The sequence below is a fragment of the Trichomycterus rosablanca genome, chromosome 15 (genome assembly GCF_030014385.1).
Source record: "Trichomycterus rosablanca isolate fTriRos1 chromosome 15, fTriRos1.hap1, whole genome shotgun sequence".
Classification (NCBI taxonomy): Eukaryota; Metazoa; Chordata; class Actinopteri; order Siluriformes; family Trichomycteridae; genus Trichomycterus; species Trichomycterus rosablanca.
In genome coordinates, this window is record NC_086002.1 from 22098650 (window position 1) to 22118592 (window position 19943).

At 38.8% G+C, this 19943-nt stretch overlaps 1 pseudogene; it reads left to right on the forward strand.

Moving 5' to 3' along the window:
- The window catches only part of LOC134329105 (NACHT, LRR and PYD domains-containing protein 3-like), a 40682-nt pseudogene extending 28210 nt beyond the window's left edge, over positions 1 to 12472 (forward strand).
- Positions 12473 to 19943: the final 7471 nt, after the last annotated feature.

The window sequence follows — 19943 nt, forward strand, 5'->3', positions numbered from 1 at the left end:
ACATTACACACACATGTACACATTACACACACATGTACACATTACACACACATGCACACATTACATACACATGCACACATTACACACACATGCACACATTACATACACATGCACACATTACACACACATGCACACATTACATACACATGAACACATTACATACACATGCACACATTACACACACATGCACACATTACACACACATGCACACATTACATACACATGCACACATTACATACACATGAACACATTACATACACATGCACACATTACACACACATGCACACATTACATACACATGTACACATTACATACACATGCACACATTACATACACATGCGCACATTACACACACATGCACACATTACACACACATGCACACATTACACACACATGTACACATTACACACACATGCACACATTACATACACATGCACACATTACATACACATGAACACATTACATACACATGCACACATTACACACACATGCACACATTACATACACATGTACACATTACATACACATGCACACATTACATACACATGCACACATTACATACACATGCACACATTACATACACATGAACACATTACACACACATGTACACATTACACACACATGCACACATTACATACACATGCACACATTACACACACATGCACACATTACATACACATGTACACATTACACACACATGCACACATTACATACACATGCACACATTACACACACATGCACACATTACATACACATGTACACATTACACACACATGCACACATTACATACACATGCACACATTACACACACATGCACACATTACATACACATGCACACATTACACACACATGCACACATTACATACACATGAACACATTACATACACATGCACACATTACACACACATGCACACATTACACACACATGCACACATTACATACACATGCACACATTACATACACATGAACACATTACATACACATGCACACATTACACACACATGCACACATTACATACACATGCACACATTACATACACATGTACACATTACACACATGCACACATTACACACACATGCGCACATTACACACACATGCACACATTACACACACATGTACACATTACACACACATGCACACATTACATACACATGCACACATTACACACACATGCACACATTACACACACATGTACACATTACACACATGCACACATTACACACACATGCGCACATTACACACACATGCACACATTACATACACATGCACACATTACATACACATGCACACATTACACACACATGCACACATTACATACACATGTACACATTACATACACATGCACACATTACATACACATGCACACATTACATACACATGCACACATTACATACACATGTACACATTACATACACATGCACACATTACATACACATGCGCACATTACACACACATGCGCACATTACACACACATGCACACATTACACACACATTACATACACATGCACACACTACACACACATGCACACATTACACACACATGCACACATTACATACACATGCACACACTACACACACATGCACACATTACACACACATGCACACATTACATACACATGCACACATTACACACACATGCACACATTACACACACATTACACACACATTACAAACACATTACACACAGATGCACACATTACCCACACATGCACACATTACACACACATTACACACACATTACACACACATGCACACATTACACACACATGCACACATTACACACACATTACACACACATGCACACATTACACACACATTACACACACATTACACACAGATGCACACATTACACACACATGCACACATTACACACACATTACACACACATTACACACACATGCACACATTACACACACATGCACACATTACACACACATACACAAATTACACACACATTACACACACATTACACACACATGCACACATTACACACACATGCACACACATTACACACACATGCACACATTACACACACATTACACACACATGCACACATTACACACACATGTACACATTACACACACATACACACATTACACACACATGCACACATTACACACACATGCACACATTACACACACATTACACACACATGTACACATTACACACACATACACACATTACACACACATGCACACATTACACACACATGCACACATTACACACACATGCACACACATTACACACACATGCACACATTACACACACATTACACACACATTACACACACATGCACACATTACACACACATGTACACATTACACACACATGTACACATTACACACACATGCACACATTACACACACATTACACACACATGCACACATTACACACACATTACACACACATTACACACAGATGCACACATTACATACACATTACACACACATGCACACATTACACACACATGCACACATTACACACACATTACACACACATGCACACATTACACACACATGCACACATTACACACACATTACACACACATGCACACATTACACACACATTACACACACATTACACACACATGCACACATTACACACACATGTACACATTACACACACATGTACACATTACACACACATGCACACATTACACACACATTACACACACATGCACACATTACACACACATTACACACACATTACACACACATGCACACATTACACACACATGTACACATTACACACACATGCACACATTACACACACATGCACACATTACACACACATTACACACACATGCACACATTACACACACATTACACACACATGCACACATTACACACACATGTACACATTACACACACATGTACACATTACACACACATGCACACATTACACACACATGTACACATTACACACACATGTACACATTACACACACATGTACACATTACACACACATGCACACATTACACACACATGTACACATTACACACACATGCACACATTACACACACATTACACACACAGATGCACACATTACACACACATGTACACATTACACACAGATGCACACATTACACACACATGTACACACACATGTACACATTACACACACATGCACACATTACACACACATGCACACATTACACACACATTACACACAGATGCACACATTACACACACATGTACACATTACACACACATGTACACATTACACACACATGTACACATTACACACATGCACAGATTACATACACATGCACACATTACATACACATGTACACATTACACACACATGCACACATTACATACACATGTACACATTACACACACATGCACACATTACACACACATGTACACATTACACACATGCACAGATTACATACACATGTACACATTACACACACATGCACACATTACATACACATGCACACATTACACACACATGCACACATTACATACACATGCACACATTACACACACATGCACACATTACATACACATGCACACATTACACACACATGTACACATTACACACACATGTACACATTACACACACATGCACACATTACATACACATGCACACATTACACACACATGCACACATTACATACACATGCACACATTACATACACATGAACACATTACATACACATGCACACATTACACACACATGCACACATTACATACACATGAACACATTACATACACATGCACACATTACACACACATGCACACATTACATACACATGAACACATTACATACACATGCACACATTACACACACATGCACACATTACATACACATGCACACATTACATACACATGAACACATTACATACACATGCACACATTACACACACATGCACACATTACATACACATGAACACATTACATACACATGCACACATTACACACACATGCACACATTACATACACATGAACACATTACATACACATGCACACATTACACACACATGCACACATTACATACACATGCACACATTACATACACATGAACACATTACATACACATGCACACATTACACACACATGCACACATTACATACACATGAACACATTACATACACATGCACACATTACACACACATGCACACATTACATACACATGAACACATTACATACACATGCACACATTACACACACATGCACACATTACACACACATGCACACATTACATACACATGCACACATTACATACACATGAACACATTACATACACATGCACACATTACACACACATGCACACATTACATACACATGTACACATTACATACACATGCACACATTACATACACATGCGCACATTACACACACATGCACACATTACACACACATGCACACATTACACACACATGTACACATTACACACACATGTACACACTACACACACATGCACACATCACACACACATGTACACATTACACACACATGTACACATTACACACACATGCACACATTACATACACATGCACACATTACATACACATGAACACATTACATACACATGCACACATTACACACACATGCACACATTACATACACATGTACACATTACATACACATGCACACATTACATACACATGAACACATTACACACACATGTACACATTACACACACATGCACACATTACATACACATGCACACATTACACACACATGCACACATTACATACACATGTACACATTACACACACATGCACACATTACATACACATGCACACATTACACACACATGCACACATTACATACACATGTACACATTACACACACATGCACACATTACATACACATGCACACATTACACACACATGCACACATTACATACACATGCACACATTACACACACATGCACACATTACACACACATGCACACATTACATACACATGCACACATTACATACACATGAACACATTACATACACATGCACACATTACACACACATGCACACATTACATACACATGTACACATTACATACACATGCACACATTACATACACATGCGCACATTACACACACATGCACACATTACACACACATGCACACATTACACACACATGTACACATTACACACACATGCACACATTACATACACATGCACACATTACATACACATGAACACATTACATACACATGCACACATTACACACACATGCACACATTACACACACATGTACACATTACACACACATGCACACATTACATACACATGCACACATTACATACACATGTACACATTACATACACATGCACACATTACATACACATGCACACATTACATACACATGCACACATTACATACACATGAACACATTACACACACATGTACACATTACACACACATGCACACATTACATACACATGCACACATTACATACACATGTACACATTACATACACATGCACACATTACATACACATGCACACATTACATACACATGCACACATTACATACACATGAACACATTACACACACATGTACACATTACACACACATGCACACATTACATACACATGCACACATTACACACACATGCACACATTACACACACATGTACACATTACACACATGCACACATTACACACACATGCACACATTACACACACATGCACACATTACATACACATGCACACATTACATACACATGCACACATTACACACACATGCACACATTACATACACATGTACACATTACATACACATGCACACATTACATACACATGTACACATTACATACACATGCACACATTACATACACATGCGCACATTACACACACATGCGCACATTACACACACATGCACACATTACACACACATTACATACACATGCACACACTACACACACATGCACACATTACACACACATGCACACATTACATACACATGCACACACTACACACACATGCACACATTACACACACATTACAAACACATTACACACAGATGCACACATTACCCACACATGCACACATTACACACACATTACACACACATTACACACACATGCACACATTACACACACATGCACACATTACACACACATTACACACACATGCACACATTACACACACATTACACACACATTACACACAGATGCACACATTACACACACATGCACACATTACACACACATTACACACACATTACACACACATGCACACATTACACACACATGCACACATTACACACACATACACAAATTACACACACATTACACACACATTACACACACATGCACACACATTACACACACATGCACACATTACACACACATTACACACACATGCACACATTACACACACATGTACACATTACACACACATACACACATTACACACACATGCACACATTACACACACATGCACACATTACACACACATTACACACACATGTACACATTACACACACATACACACATTACACACACATGCACACATTACACACACATGCACACATTACACACACATGCACACACATTACACACACATGCACACATTACACACACATTACACACACATTACACACACATGCACACATTACACACACATGTACACATTACACACACATGTACACATTACACACACATGCACACATTACACACACATTACACACACATGCACACATTACACACACATTACACACACATTACACACAGATGCACACATTACATACACATTACACACACATGCACACATTACACACACATGTACACATTACACACACATGTACACATTACACACACATGCACACATTACACACACATTACACACACATGCACACATTACACACACATTACACACACATTACACACACATGCACACATTACACACACATGTACACATTACACACACATGTACACATTACACACACATGCACACATTACACACACATTACACACACATGCACACATTACACACACATTACACACACATTACACACACATGCACACATTACACACACATGTACACATTACACACACATGTACACATTACACACACATGCACACATTACACACACATGCACACATTACACACACATTACACACACATTACACACACATTACACACACATTACACACAGATGCACACATTACACATACATGCACACAATACACACACATGCACACATTACACACACATTACACACACATTACACACAGATGCACACATTACACACACATGCACACATTACACACACATGCACACATTACACACACATACACAAATTACACACACATGCACACATTACACACACATTACACACACATTACACACACATGCACACATTACACACACATTACACACACATGCACACATTACACACACATGCACACATTACACACACATTACACACACATTACACACACATGTACACATTACACACACATGCACACATTACATACACATGTACACATTACACACACATGCACACATTACATACACATGCACACATTACACACACATGTACACATTACACACATGCACAGATTACATACACATGTACACATTACACACACATTACACACACATTACATACACATGCACACATTACATACACATGCACACATTACACACACATGCACACATTACATACACATGTACACATTACACACACATGTACACATTATATACACATGCACACATTACATACACATGCACACATTACATACACATGCACACATTACACACACATGCACACATTACACACACATGCACACATTACATACACATGTACACATTACACACATGCACACATTACATACACATGAACACATTACATACACATGCACACATTACACACACATGCACACATTACATACACATGCACACATTACACACACATGTACACATTACACACATGCACACATTACACACACATGTACACATTACACACATGCACAGATTACATACACATGTACACATTACATACACATGCACACATTACATACACATGCACACATTACATACACATGCACACATTACATACACATGCACACATTACACACACATGCGCACATTACACACACATGCACACATTACACACACATGCACACATTACACACACATGCACACATTACACACACATGCACACATTACATACACATGCACACATTACATACACATGCACACATTACACACACATGCGCACATTACACACACATGCACACATTACACACACATGCACACATTACATACACATGCACACATTACATACACATGCACACATTACATACACATGTACACATTACATACACATGCACACATTACACACACATGCACACATTACATACACATGTACACATTACATACACATGCACACATTACATACACATGCACACATTACATACACATGCACACATTACACACACATGTACACATTACACACATGCACACATTACACACACATGCGCACATTACACACACATGCACACATTACATACACATGCACACATTACATACACATGCACACATTACATACACATGCACACATTACACACACATGCACACATTACATACACATGCACACATTACACACACATGTACACATTACACACATGCACACATTACACACACATGCGCACATTACACACACATGCACACATTACATACACATGCACACATTACATACACATGCACACATTACATACACATGCACACATTACACACACATGCACACACATTACACACACATGCACACATTACATACACATGCACACATTACATACACATGCACACATTACACACAGATGCACACATTACATACACATGCACACATTACATACACATGCACACATTACACACACATGTACACATTACATACACATTACATACACATGCACACACTACACACACATGCACACATTACATACACATTACACACACATGTACACATTACATACACATTACATACACATGCACACACTACACACACATGCACACATTACATACACATTACATACACATGCACACATTACATACACATGCACACATTACATACACATGTACACATTACATACACATGCACACATTACACACACATGCACACATTACACACACATGTACACATTACATACACATTACATACACATGCACACACTACACACACATGCACACATTACATACACATTACATACACATGCACACATTACATACACATGCACACATTACATACACATGCACACATTACATACACATGCACACATTACATACACATGTACACATTACATACACATGCACACATTACATACACATGCACACATTACATACACATGCACACATTACATACACATGCACACATTACATACACATGCACACATTACACACACATGTACACATTACACACATGCACACATTACACACACATGCACACATTACATACACATGCACACATTACATACACATGCACACATTACACACACATGTACACATTACATACACATGCACACATTACATACACATGCACACATTACATACACATGCACACATTACATACACATGCGCACATTACACACACATGCGCACATTACACACACATGCACACATTACACACACATTACATACACATGCACACACTACACACACATTACACACACATGCACACATTACATACACATGCACACACTACACACACATGCACACATTACACACACATGCACACATTACATACACATGCACACACTACACACACATGCACACATTACACACACATGCACACATTACATACACATGCACACATTACATACACATGCACACATTACACACACATGCACACATTACATACACATGCACACATTACACACACATGCACACATTACACACACATGCACACATTACATACACATGCACACATTACACACACATGCACACATTACACACACATGCACACATTACATACACATGCACACATTACACACACATGCACACATTACACACACATGTACACATTACACACACATGCACACACACATGCACACATTACATACACATGCACACATTACACACACATGCACACATTACACACACATGCACACATTACATACACATGCACACATTACACACACATGCACACATTACACACACATGCACACATTACACACACATGCACACATTACATACACATGCACACATTACACACACATGCACACATTACACACACATGTACACATTACATACACATGCACACATTACATACACATGCACACATTACACACACATGCACACATTACATACACATGCACACATTACATACACATGCACACATTACATACACATGTACACATTACACACACATGCACACATTACATACACATGTACACATTACATACACATGTACACATTACATACACATGCACACATTACACACACATGCACACATTACACACACATGTACACATTACATACACATGCACACATTACATACACATGTACACATTACACACACATGCACACATTACATACACATGTACACATTACACACACATGCACACATTACATACACATGTACACATTACATACACATGTACACATTACATACACATGTACACATTACACACACATGCACACATTACATACACATGTACACATTACATACACATGCACACATTACATACACATGCACACATTACATACACATGTACACATTACATACACATGTACACATTACATACACATGCACACATTACACACACATGTACACATTACACACACATGCACACATTACATACACATGCACACATTACATACACATGCGCACATTACACACACATGCGCACATTACACACACATGCACACATTACACACACATTACATACACATGCACACACTACACACACATGCACACATTACACACACATGCACACATTACATACACATGCACACACTACACACACATGCACACATTACACACACATGCACACATTACATACACATGCACACACTACACAACCTCCAAGATGACAACTGCCTTGCTGAGGAAGCTGAAGGTAAAGGTGATGGACTAAACCCAATTGAGCACCTGTGGCGCATCCTCAAGTGGAAGGTGGAGGAGTTCAAGGTGTCTAACATCCACCAGCTCCGTGATGTCATCATGGAGGAGTGGAAGAGGATTCCAGTAGCAACCTGTGCAGCTCTGGTGAATTCCATGCCCAGGAGGGTTAAGGCAGTGCTGGATAATAATGGTGGTCACACAAAATATTGACACTTTGGGCACAATTTGGACATGTTCACTGTGGGGTGTACTCACTTATGTTGCCAGCCATTTAGACATTAATGGCTGTGTGTTGAGTTATTTTCAGAAGACAGTAAATCTACACTGCTATACAAGTTGTACACTGACTACTCGAAGTTATATCCAAGTTTCATGTTTATAGTGTTGTCCCATGAAAATATATAATGAAATATTTGCAGAAATGTGAGGGGTGTACTCACTTTTGTGATACACTGTATATTAGGAGTTTAACACCACTAGATCTACTGAAGATCCCACATTTGAACTGTGAAAGTGCATTTAAAATGTGGAATCCATTTTAAGTCTGAAATCACATTTTACACTCACTTTGGAACAATTACAGATTCAGCATCATCAGTTGAACTGCTTTCACTTTCATTTGCAATGCATTCTGGGTAATATTATCAGATCTGCTACTTTCTCTGATTGATCTGATTATTTCTCTCCAGGTTGTGGGGTTGTGATCTAACAGAGAAAAGTTGTGAAGTTCTGTCCTCAGTTCTCAGTTTAAACTCCTCCAGTCTGAAACATCTGAACCTGAGTTACAATAAACTGAAGGATTCAGGAGTGAAGCTGCTCTCTGCTGGACTGGAGAATCCACACTGTAAACTGGAGATACTGGAGTAAGATCTTCACTTTTACACTGTAGATACAGAAGATCATTCATACAGAAACTGATATTGATGTGTGTAGGAGTTTGATATTTTACTCATCTTTCTCATACAAGATAAAACACTTTATCATTAATATAATAGAATAGTTTTACATGTTGAAGATTTCTCAGTGATGTTGTCTGGTTGTGGATCTGAATGGAGATGGAGGAGGAGGTGGGAGAAGATGATGTATGATTTTTATTAAATGATTTTATTCTGCAGGTTGAGGAGCTGCAGTATTACAGATGAAGGTTTTACTGCTCTGGCTTCAGCTCTGAAATCAAATCCATCATCACATCTGAGAGAACTGCATCTGAACCTCAATCATCCAGGAGAATCAGGAGTAAAACTGCTCAAAGATCTACAGGAGGATCCACAATGTAACCTAAAGGAACTATAGTGAGTTACTGTTGCTTAAAACACGCACACACACGCACCCATTACACACATGCACAGATTACATACACACATTACACACACATGTACACATGTACACACACATGTACACATTACACACACATGTACACATTACACACATGCACAGATTACATACACATGCACACATTACACACACATGCACACATTACACACACATGCACACATTACATACACATGTACACATTACATACACATGTACACATTACATACACATGCACACATTACACACACATGCACACATTACACACACATGCACACATTACACACACATGCACACATTACATACACATGCACACATTACACACACATGTACACATTACATACACATGCACACATTACACACACATGCACACATTACATACACATGTACACATTACATGTACACATTACACACACATGTACACATTACACACACATGCACACATTACACACACATGCACACATTGCACACACATGTACACACACATGTACACATTACACACACATGTACACATTACACACAGATGCACACATTACACACACATGCACACATTGCACACACATGTACACACACATGTACACATTACACACACATGTACACATTACACACACATGCACACATTACACACACATGCACACATTACACACACATGCACACATTACACACACATTACACACACATTACACACAGATGCACACATTACACATACATGCACACAATACACACACATGCACACATTACACACACATTACACACACATTACACACAGATGCACACATTACACACACATGCACACATTACACACACATGCACACATTACACACACATACACAAATTACACACACATGCACACATTACACACACATTACACACACATTACACACACATGCACACATTACACACACATTACACACACATGCACACATTACACACACATGCACACACATTACACACACATTACACACACATGTACACATTACACACACATGCACACATTACATACACATGTACACATTACACACACATGCACACATTACATACACATGCACACATTACACACACATGTACACATTACACACATGCACAGATTACATACACATGCACACATTACACACACATGTACACATTACACACATGCACAGATTACATACACATGTACACATTACACACACATGCACACATTACACACACATTACACACACATGCACACATTACACACACATGCACACACATTACACACACATTACACACACATGTACACATTACACACACATGCACACATTACATACACATGTACACATTACACACACATGCACACATTACATACACATGCACACATTACACACACATGTACACATTACACACATGCACAGATTACATACACATGTACACATTACACACACATGCACACATTACACACACATGCACACATTACATACACATGCACACATTACACACACATGTACACATTACACACACATGTACACATTACACACACATGCACACATTACATACACATGTACACATTACACACACATGCACACATTACATACACATGCACACATTACACACACATGTACACATTACACACATGCACAGATTACATACACATGTACACATTACACACACATGCACACATTACATACACATGCACACATTACACACACATGCACACATTACATACACATGCACACATTACACACACATGCACACATTACATACACATGCACACATTACACACACATGTACACATTACACACACATGTACACATTACACACACATGCACACATTACATACACATGCACACATTACACACACATGCACACATTACATACACATGCACACATTACACACACATGCACACATTACATACACATGAACACATTACATACACATGCACACATTACACACACATGCACACATTACACACACATGCACACATTACATACACATGCACACATTACATACACATGAACACATTACATACACATGCACACATTACACACACATGCACACATTACATACACATGTACACATTACATACACATGCACACATTACATACACATGCGCACATTACACACACATGCACACATTACACACACATGCACACATTACACACACATGTACACATTACACACACATGCACACATTACACACACATGCACACATTACATACACATGCACACATTACATACACATGCACACATTACATACACATGCACACATTACACACACATGCACACATTACATACACATGTACACATTACATACACATGCACACATTACATACACATGCACACATTACATACACATGCACACATTACATACACATGAACACATTACACACACATGTACACATTACACACACATGCACACATTACATACACATGCACACATTACACACACATGCACACATTACATACACATGTACACATTACACACACATGCACACATTACATACACATGCACACATTACACACACATGCACACATTACATACACATGTACACATTACACACACATGCACACATTACATACACATGCACACATTACACACACATGCACACATTACATACACATGCACACATTACACACACATGCACACATTACATACACATGAACACATTACATACACATGCACACATTACACACACATGCACACATTACACACACATGCACACATTACATACACATGCACACATTACATACACATGAACACATTACATACACATGCACACATTACACACACATGCACACATTACATACACATGCACACATTACATACACATGTACACATTACACACATGCACACATTACACACACATGCGCACATTACACACACATGCACACATTACACACACATGTACACATTACACACACATGCACACATTACATCACACAAGCACACATACACACATGCACATTACACACACAGTACACATTACACACATGCACACACACAACGCACGCACATGTACACACACACATATGCACACAACACACGCACACACACACGCACATGCACACACACATGCACACACACACGCACATGCACACACACACACACACACATGTACACAATCTGTCTCGCGTGTGTTACATACACATGCACACATTACATACACATGCACACATTACATACACATGTACACATTACATACACATGCACACATTACATACACATGCGCACATTACACACACATGCGCACATTACACACACATGCACACATTACACACACATTACATACACATGCACACACTACACACACATGCACACATTACACACACATGCACACATTACATACACATGCACACACTACACACACATGCACACATTACACACACATGCACACATTACATACACATGCACACATTACACACACATGCACACATTACACACACATTACACACACATTACAAACACATTACACACAGATGCACACATTACCCACACATGCACACATTACACACACATTACACACACATTACACACACATGCACACATTACACACACATGCACACATTACACACACATTACACACACATGCACACATTACACACACATTACACACACATTACACACAGATGCACACATTACACACACATGCACACATTACACACACATTACACACACATTACACACACATGCACACATTACACACACATGCACACATTACACACACATACACAAATTACACACACATTACACACACATTACACACACATGCACACATTACACACACATGCACACACATTACACACACATGCACACATTACACACACATTACACACACATGCACACATTACACACACATGTACACATTACACACACATACACACATTACACACACATGCACACATTACACACACATGCACACATTACACACACATTACACACACATGTACACATTACACACACATACACACATTACACACACATGCACACATTACACACACATGCACACATTACACACACATGCACACACATTACACACACATGCACACATTACACACACATTACACACACATTACACACACATGCACACATTACACACACATGTACACATTACACACACATGTACACATTACACACACATGCACACATTACACACACATTACACACACATGCACACATTACACACACATTACACACACATTACACACAGATGCACACATTACATACACATTACACACACATGCACACATTACACACACATGCACACATTACACACACATTACACACACATGCACACATTACACACACATGCACACATTACACACACATTACACACACATGCACACATTACACACACATTACACACACATTACACACACATGCACACATTACACACACATGTACACATTACACACACATGTACACATTACACACACATGCACACATTACACACACATTACACACACATGCACACATTACACACACATTACACACACATTACACACACATGCACACATTACACACACATGTACACATTACACACACATGCACACATTACACACACATGCACACATTACACACACATTACACACACATGCACACATTACACACACATTACACACACATGCACACATTACACACACATGTACACATTACACACACATGTACACATTACACACACATGCACACATTACACACACATGTACACATTACACACACATGTACACATTACACACACATGTACACATTACACACACATGCACACATTACACACACATGTACACATTACACACACATGCACACATTACACACACATTACACACACAGATGCACACATTACACACACATGTACACATTACACACAGATGCACACATTACACACACATGTACACACACATGTACACATTACACACACATGCACACATTACACACACATGCACACATTACACACACATTACACACAGATGCACACATTACACACACATGTACACATTACACACACATGTACACATTACACACACATGTACACATTACACACATGCACAGATTACATACACATGCACACATTACATACACATGTACACATTACACACACATGCACACATTACATACACATGTACACATTACACACACATGCACACATTACACACACATGTACACATTACACACATGCACAGATTACATACACATGTACACATTACACACACATGCACACATTACATACACATGCACACATTACACACACATGCACACATTACATACACATGCACACATTACACACACATGCACACATTACATACACATGCACACATTACACACACATGTACACATTACACACACATGTACACATTACACACACATGCACACATTACATACACATGCACACATTACACACACATGCACACATTACATACACATGCACACATTACATACACATGAACACATTACATACACATGCACACATTACACACACATGCACACATTACATACACATGAACACATTACATACACATGCACACATTACACACACATGCACACATTACATACACATGAACACATTACATACACATGCACACATTACACACACATGCACACATTACATACACATGCACACATTACATACACATGAACACATTACATACACATGCACACATTACACACACATGCACACATTACATACACATGAACACATTACATACACATGCACACATTACACACACATGCACACATTACATACACATGAACACATTACATACACATGCACACATTACACACACATGCACACATTACATACACATGCACACATTACATACACATGAACACATTACATACACATGCACACATTACACACACATGCACACATTACATACACATGAACACATTACATACACATGCACACATTACACACACATGCACACATTACATACACATGAACACATTACATACACATGCACACATTACACACACATGCACACATTACACACACATGCACACATTACATACACATGCACACATTACATACACATGAACACATTACATACACATGCACACATTACACACACATGCACACATTACATACACATGTACACATTACATACACATGCACACATTACATACACATGCGCACATTACACACACATGCACACATTACACACACATGCACACATTACACACACATGTACACATTACACACACATGTACACACTACACACACATGCACACATCACACACACATGTACACATTACACACACATGTACACATTACACACACATGCACACATTACATACACATGCACACATTACATACACATGAACACATTACATACACATGCACACATTACACACACATGCACACATTACATACACATGTACACATTACATACACATGCACACATTACATACACATGAACACATTACACACACATGTACACATTACACACACATGCACACATTACATACACATGCACACATTACACACACATGCACACATTACATACACATGTACACATTACACACACATGCACACATTACATACACATGCACACATTACACACACATGCACACATTACATACACATGTACACATTACACACACATGCACACATTACATACACATGCACACATTACACACACATGCACACATTACATACACATGCACACATTACACACACATGCACACATTACACACACATGCACACATTACATACACATGCACACATTACATACACATGAACACATTACATACACATGCACACATTACACACACATGCACACATTACATACACATGTACACATTACATACACATGCACACATTACATACACATGCGCACATTACACACACATGCACACATTACACACACATGCACACATTACACACACATGTACACATTACACACACATGCACACATTACATACACATGCACACATTACATACACATGAACACATTACATACACATGCACACATTACACACACATGCACACATTACACACACATGTACACATTACACACACATGCACACATTACATACACATGCACACATTACATACACATGTACACATTACATACACATGCACACATTACATACACATGCACACATTACATACACATGCACACATTACATACACATGAACACATTACACACACATGTACACATTACACACACATGTACACATTACACACACATGCACACATTACATACACATGCACACATTACATACACATGTACACATTACATACACATGCACACATTACATACACATGCACACATTACATACACATGCACACATTACATACACATGAACACATTACACACACATGTACACATTACACACACATGCACACATTACATACACATGCACACATTACACACACATGCACACATTACACACACATGTACACATTACACACATGCACACATTACACACACATGCGCACATTACACACACATGCACACATTACATACACATGCACACATTACATACACATGCACACATTACACACACATGCACACATTACATACACATGTACACATTACATACACATGCACACATTACATACACATGTACACATTACATACACATGCACACATTACATACACATGCGCACATTACACACACATGCGCACATTACACACACATGCACACATTACACACACATT